At 50.9% G+C, this 7887-nt stretch overlaps 1 pseudogene; it reads right to left on the bottom strand.

The window, feature by feature from the left end:
* Window positions 1-6762: 6762 nt before the first annotated feature.
* LOC112475259 lies at window positions 6763-6881 on the bottom strand (annotated as a pseudogene).
* Window positions 6882-7887: the final 1006 nt, after the last annotated feature.

Raw genomic sequence — 7887 nt, forward strand, 5'->3', positions numbered from 1 at the left:
CCCGTGCACTGAGCCCTCCCCAGACACCCTCCGAGCCGTCTGGAGATGTTCTGTGCTGTGAACTGGAGCTTGGGCGCATTGAGACTCGGTTTTACCCCTCAAGCACCCTGCTTGGCCATCCTCCAGGTCCCCCGCACGCCCTGCAGGGTACAGCGTGGGCCGTCACCACCTCCCCGGGCCGCAGGGCCAGTTCGATGAGACTTGACCGTGCAAGGGGAGTCTCCTCCCCCTTTCACGCCCGCATTGTCCTCTTTGGGAGTTTTCCCCGGGCCGCAGATTGTAAGCCTGGCACTGCCTCGTGCCCTCACCCCTCCCTGATCGAGCGTTTCGTGCGCGAGACCCTCCGCATCCCACTGCTGGCCCTGCCTCCCCGTTCACCACCCTGGGTCGTGGCCATCCTGACTGTCTGTGGGATTGCTGGGTAGTAGCTTCGCCTGCTACTTTGGATCCTCTTCCCGGGTTTTATTTTCATCAGATCCGTTCCGCCTTCCCACGCGTGCGAGCGAGCGGCCGGGCAAGCTCGTTCTGAGCCCTGTCGCGGAAGAGGTCCATGTTTAGTTCCTTAACTTGGGTGCCTGCGGGGCTCCGGGTACAGTGAGGTTTTGAAGAAGGCCGGGTGTAAGAAAACCAGCTGCCCAGGTTTAAGGAGGAATGGCAGCTGACCCCCAAGGTGGGGAACGCCCATGAGAAAAATAATCACAGATTCTTTGTAGCTCTGGCTCTCAAGAGGTGAGGTGTCTCCCCCTAACTCATGAATCTGGCTGATCTTGTGTCTTGCTTTACCCAGTGGGACATTAATAAAAGGCATGTAGGCGGAGGCTTGTTTATCGAGGCTTGCCCTCTCTTGCTGATGCATGAGCACCAAGGTAGCTTGGGGGACAGGCCATGCGGAGGAGAATCCAGGTGTCCTGTCCACCACCTGTCAGCCTTTGATCGCAACCATATGTGTGAGCCTGGGCAAGACCAGCTGAAGAGATGCTTGGCCGAGCCTTGCCCAAGTTGCCGACACTTGGCACCGTAGCTAATAAACGATTGTTGTTCTAAGCCACTAAACTTTGGGGTGGTTTCTTACACAGCAAAGGCCTAACTGGTATGTGTGCCACCTGATGGGGACATCTGTCACTTAGCCCCCGCCTAGAGCTGCCATGCCGGAATATGGGCCCGGTATCAGCATATCCTCCATTTTTCCAAAAAAGAGAAAAAGTCAAGATAATTTTTATGTGAAATATTCCCATTTTTAAATGATGGCATTAATTAAAACTTTAAAAAATATTCTAGAAGCCCAGAGAAACATCCGAGGGCCAGATTGGTCTCCTCCAGGCCATCTTCCTTCTTGCTGCTGGCTCCAGTGTTCTCCCCCTGATCTGGGGGAGGGGGACATTGGGCGGAGGGGCCCACATGAGCCACAGCAACCTCCAGGGACCCTGGCTGAGGGCTGGAGTGGCCTGCCTTGGAGCACTGCGTCGGTTCTGGATACATGTGGCAGGAAGAGGATGCCTCTGAAAAGTCCCTGAGGAGGGGATCTTCTGCTCATTCTTCAAGACTCCAACAAATAATAAATACCATGCTTTTCGTCCACATCTGTCTCTCTCACTAGACTTGGGGGAGCTCCCGGAGGGCCAAGTCTGGGGGCCCTGTTTCTCTTTCCAGGCTGATGTGGAGTGTTGAAGGAACAGGCGAGCGGGCGAATGCCTGGAATGTTCTTTTGTGCTTCTCTGTGGGACAGGCTGCATCTTGTCCCAGTCACCTTTCCTTGACACACTGTATCAGAGTGAGTCACTGAGCACAAATGTTCATCTAGCTGAGGAATTCAAGGAAACGGAATTTTCTTACATTTTTGTCAATTTATGGAAATGCAGCAAACAAGCCAAAGACAAAGCCCCAAGGCAAACACAAAAGTCCTCTAAAGACCAGCTCTTGGCCTGGGGGCAGTGATTTGCCTTCCCAGGGCCTCAGAGGTGTTGCAGCCCCAGGGCAGTGTGACATGTGCCCCCGAGCGAGGTGACTTACCTTGAGTGGGGACTGTGACATTTTATTGGCCCAAGGCAATCGAGCCTGGCCAAACATCTGGTGATGAGGAAGACTAAAGCCTCGCAGCGTCTGGTCCTTAACTCCTGGGTCTGCCACTCAGAGAGCGTGAGCATAGACACACTTTTTCCATTTTCCTGCACGCGTTTGACCTCTCGCAGCCCAAGACTTGGCCTAGACTGGACAGGCCAGAAAAACTTCGAGCCAAGGCCATCAGAGACCCTCATAGGGTGCCTGGGGAGGAAAAAGTGTGCCCGGCATGGCTTCGCTCCTGTGTCTGCAGTGGCCGCTGTGCCCAGATGGGGGAGGGCTGCCTGTCTTGGCCAGAGCGGGGGCTGGGCCTGGCTGGGACGCCCTGGGCTTTCCTCTCTCCACTAGGGCTGGGGGTTCGGATGTCCAGCCCAGGCCGCCTGCATTCGACTCCCGACTAAAGGGAACCAGGAGGCTCAGAGAACTGGCTGAGCTGCGGGGCCCTGATGGGGGCGAGGCCTTTGGAGGAGCTGTCTGTTGGAGGCCGGTCTGGTTCTTGAGGAAGGATGGGCACTGAGGGCTGCTCCAGTCTGGCCCAGGGTGGGCAGTGCCCTGGGCTGTGACCCCTGCACTTCTGACCTCTAGACCCATTCCCAGGCAATCCTCCATCAGTGACATCTCTGTTCTTTGCCATAGGCCAGCCATAAAAGGTAACAGGGCACTGGACGGAGGGCCTTGGGATGGGTGTTTTCGTCTGCAACACTGCGCTGTGGGGGCTCAGGCTTTGCTCTGGCGGGGAGCCGGGGGCAGGAAGCAGGCCGCCACTTGAAATACACCCCGAACTCCCACTTACTGCTTGAATGTCCTGCATTTAGAGATTTTGTTCCTTGACTCAAGGTGTGGGTGCTTCTCTGTGGTCTCATCTAAAAATGCAGCTCTCTCTCAGAGAAGGAATACATTAAGAAAGGAACATCGCAATCGCCTTGGGGTGAATTAAGTTGTCACACTTCTCCCACCCCTAGGGCCCTTTCCCTGAAGCAGAGGATGGAAAGAGAGGACAGTGGTTGGGGCTGGGAGAGACTTAGACACGGGGGACAGCGGGGGAGAGGGGCAGTGGGCCTCTTGGCAGACTTCTGGGGAGGGATAAGATGGAGTAGAAAGGGGATTTTTAGAATGAAGGAGGAGGGGGCAGGGCCATTGAAAATCACATTCCACGATTTCATCTCAAGCTGCCCTTCTACCCAAGCTCCTTGAATTCTCAGCCAGTTTTTCAATTGTTCCTTTCTCGCCCTTCCCAATGTCCCTGTCACTCACTGAGTGAAGCGTGACATGCAAACCCAACTTACTTAACTCGCCGAGTCTGAATTTTCTTGCTGGTAAAGTGGCGAGAACTCTACTCAGCATCCTGCGTGGCAGAGACCAAGCACCGTGTCCAGAAGGAGAGACTGGATGCCACGAAAGCACATCTGGAGTGTCTCCCTTCCCGCCTGACGTGGAAGGGTACTAAAGTTAAGAATGCTCGCGTGGCCGGGAGGTCACACTGGGGGTTCCAGTGACGATGGAAGGCCAGGCAGATGCTGGCCTCAGCCTGCGAGCTGCCATCTGCGTGTGCCAGATGTTACTGTCAGCTGAGGGTACGGAAGAGGTGCCGGATTGGGGTCTGAGATTTTGAGGGAAGTCGCCCAACGTTTTCACGTGCAGTGCAGGTGGGCTCCAAGTAGCCCCAGGCTCTTAAGTACACAAGAATTTAAAAAAGACGAAACCTAAAATAGGCAAGCAATATATAAACACCGCTTTCGATGATTTACACCCAAACAAATAATTTCCGAAAACCACAATCTACCAGAAGTATAAAAAGCAAACCACGTAAAAATGCAAAATGTTCCTCCCTGGAGCAAACAGGATGCTTGTTTTCCTATGTGCAGACAGGCCTTTCCCACCCTGTGGCCCAGATGCTCGTCCCTGCTCTGTCTTCATGGAATGAAAGGAACACTGAGACCTCTGTGAGTTCATCCCTCCTGGATCCAAGACACCTTATAGCCAACACATAGGAACCAGCAGGGGAGCCTAGGTGAATGAGGATGTCAGGGAGAAGGTGGACAAGGCAAGATGATAAGAACGCGTCAGAGGTAGACCTGGGCAAAGATAGTGGAGCCTTAAAGTCTTGCACAGTTTCCAAAGGCAGAGTGCAAATCTGGCAGTGAGCTTCCTGGTGGCCAAAGCAAAGAGGGAAATAAGATCCGCAAGAAGATTCCGACTGTCCGCCAGCTGCACCCCAGCCAGCTCGCTCAGGGGAGGAACAGCTCTTCCTGCAGTAGAGGCTGAGCAGGTTTCTGCCTTGATTTTCTTGGAGGGAGGTCGAGGGCTTCCTTACCGCCATGGAGCAATGAAATTTTTACATCTCACCAGCAAAACCCCTCCGTGGAGGCGGATGCCATGTAAGCAAGGCTCTTCCAATAAAAACGATTTATACGAAAACCCAGAACGCTCAGGCTCAAACATTCAGCCTTTTCATGGTCAGATTTTACCCAAAGGTAAAATTTAGAAAATATGGAGCAATAACTTGGAAGGCGTGTCCTGTGGGCTAATAATATGCACGATGTGGAAAAAAGGTTAAGGGGAGGCTGGCAGGCTATTTTCCTGAACTGCACGCCCTCTCAGAGCGTTCCGTGGTTTGCAGTCTCTCTGGAAGCTGTTACTTCTGTGTGTGTCTGTCGGGTTTGCAGGACTGATGGCAAGGAAGGGACCCCAAAGGCCCCCAAGCTAGAGTCACAGGGTCTCGTTCCCTAACTACGCCCTCACCTCAAACTCATTTTTGAAAGGGATGCTCGTGGGATGTCACCTTGGCAAGCACTCGTCTAAAGGAGTGTTTCGTGAATTGGCTCTAATTTCCCTAGGAAATATCAATAAATGATAGAAATAAATTGATCACTGCTTTAACAATAAATATGCAACTAACCTTCACCAAAAATGATCCTGCATCTGTCCAGTGGTGGGAGAGCCTGCCTACCACCCTCGGGTCATACAGCTCCAGGCAGAGCATGGATTGTCACATGTCCTTTTCTTAATCCTCCATGGATTTGGGGGAGTCTCATCCCTGAGACGTGGAGAGAATTGGGCAGAGAAGAGTCAGTGGCTGTATTCTGTGGCCAGGCCCTGGGCCACCACAGTGCTGGCCTTGACATGCCTAGTTGAGGGCTTGGCCCCTTCACAGAGCATGGGCGGGAGAGGGTCAGGGACAGGAGAACATGATTGTGCCTGGCCCTGCTGGGTATGAGCTAGAAGGAAACGAACGAACATTATTCCCAATTTCTTAAACTCCTCAGTGGGTCCGCTTCTTTTTCTCCTGTGTTTACATATCTTTTTTTTTTTTTTTTTGTCCTCTCATGGGGAGAGTCCCAGATGGGATCCTTCAGTTCGTACGAGAGTGGGTCAGGTTCCTATCCTATTAGATCTTCAGCATTTCCCCCAGTTTTGTGGCCAAATGTTTGGAAATGTTTGCTTTCCAAAGGCAGCCATTCATTTATCTCTTTCTGCAGCAAACATGCATTCGGTGCTGACCATATGCAAAACGAGGAGTGAGCAGGCACACTCGAATATGTATAGAAGTCATCTAAGAGTCCCATCAGCCTCTGCATAAATAGCGTGAACCAGATTTCCAGCTAAAAATGGCAAGCGTCATGTATTTGACAAAGAACCTTTATACAACAAACCCCATTCTTTTAGTAAAGTGGTTTTTAAAATTATTAAACATTTTTTTTCCTTTTCACTCACCCTCCTCACCCCACCGTTGGGCAACCTTCAGCTTGTTCTCTATACCTATGGGTCTGTTTCTGTTTTGTTTGTTCATTTGTTTTTTTTTTAAAGATTCTACATGCAAGTGAACAAACTCCCATCTTTTAGTAAAGTGGCTTTTAAACACTTTGCGCTCAGCGCTTGTCACTTACCAAACCAGTCCAGCCGTTAAAGACAGGTGTCCTGACTTGGGACAAGGTGGCGTGGGTGAGCTTTTGCCTTTCCGATGTCCATCTGATGATTTCCAGTGTCTTCCCGCTCCCTGCTCTGGCCGCAAGGCTATTCTCTACCTTCTCCTTTATCCCACTGCTCAGGGCCAAAACCCGTAGCACACTAACATAATCCCATTCAGCAAACGGTTTCCGGCTTATAGTGTCTTAGCAACTTCACCTCGGACAAACTTTCGTCTGATCCCCTCCAAAGACCTTCTGGAACCTACCTTGTGTACAGAAACTTACCCTCAGGAAGTTTTCTCTCCAGCTTTCTGCCAAGTGGGTCTCTAAAAGAAAACAGAACACCTTCTGTGAGAATTATGGTTAAGAGAGATTTAGCTGCAGGTCATGTCCAAGTGAATTAACGACTGTGCTTATAGCCTCCCCAACAGTCGGTGATTCCATTGGTCAGAATGTGCCAATAGTGTGTGTGTGTGTGTGTATGTGTGTGTGTGTGTGTGTGTGTGTGGTGGGGAATCCAGGGTGTTTTAAAAGCCAGTGAAGATAAATTTCTTCTGCAATCCCATTATTCAGTCAAAAAAATGGTACGTTAGAGATGAAACCCTCTCTTGGTGTTACGTCAAAGGGGACTATCACCTGGATCCTGGGGAGAGCCAATAGCCCAGTAACTGGAGATGCCTTCATTTCTTTCTCTATTCTTTCTTTTTTTTTTCTTTTTCTGGCAAGGCAACCCTTGGTTGACCTCACAGATTGCAAGGACCTTGTCAGCTTACAATCCCTTATTTTTTATTTTTTACGCCTACAGCACCTGGTCTTCCTAGGTGTCCTACCATCCAAGTACTAACCAGGCCCGACCCTGCTTAGCTTCCAAGATCAGACGGGATTGGGCTTGTTCGGGGCGGCGTGGCCGTAGACGGGGAATGCCTTAATTCTGGTGTACTGGCCAGAGACACTCACACAGGAGTGACAACATGATCTCCTTGACTTGCCCAAAGGACTTCAGTGAGCCGAGGAGACTTTCTTTCCAGTACGTGCGTGTATGTGATAGGGAGTCATTAATAGGTTTGCGGGTCATGCTTCGTTATTTCTGGAGGGCGGTGCCTGCTTCGGGGGTCTCCCTAGAGACAGAGTGGAGCAGAAGTATTAGTGGATTAATCAATCCATTAGCGTCCTGTTTATATTTCTCTCATGTGTCTACCTTGTCCCTTAACTGAGACGCGGTGGTGTCCTAAAAGTCTTAGTCCTGTGGCCTCCATGTTTTGCGTTGGCCTCCCTTGAGAGGGGAGATATTTCTGGTGAAGGACGTGTGGTCGGATGGAGCCGTGGGAGAAGCTTCGTGAAATCCGCCCAGCGTTTACTGGGCAGCTGGGCCGTGCCCGGCGCGTGTGCGCCGTGGCACCAGAGAAGCTGCGCAGGACGCCGAGCTCCCTCGTTCTCCCTCTTCAAGCAGACACCCCTTTCTTCCTTTGAAATCTACATTTTGCCCTGGCACAGAGCGGTGTCGCGGGAGAACCAAGCCATCCTGGTCCTGGAACCGTGGGAAGGCTGGCGTCAGCCTTTCCACCTTGAATGTTAAAGATGCAATTGTTTTCTCCTAGGAAAATAAGAAAGCAAGCTGCTGCGGCTTTTCTGTGCCTAAGACAAGGTTATGATTTGAGAGCGGTCCAGCCCAGCAGGTTTTGCAATGCGGTGACCTCATCTGAATGGACTCAGATGCAGTGGGCTTATGAAAAAAGGCAGAGAAGATTAATTGTAGGGGTTGCTTGGAACAATTGATACTACTTTATCTCATTGGATATGTCTTTGGTTCTTAACTTGTTGATTTAAAGATATTTGTTTACTGATCGATTACTTGAAAATGGTTCTTGAATACGTTTCAGCGCTGGGTATATATTTTTTTTAAATTAAAAAACAGATCTTT

Source organism: Pteropus alecto, unplaced genomic scaffold (assembly GCF_000325575.1).
Source record: "Pteropus alecto unplaced genomic scaffold, ASM32557v1 scaffold40, whole genome shotgun sequence".
Lineage (NCBI taxonomy): Eukaryota > Metazoa > Chordata > Mammalia > Chiroptera > Pteropodidae > Pteropus > Pteropus alecto.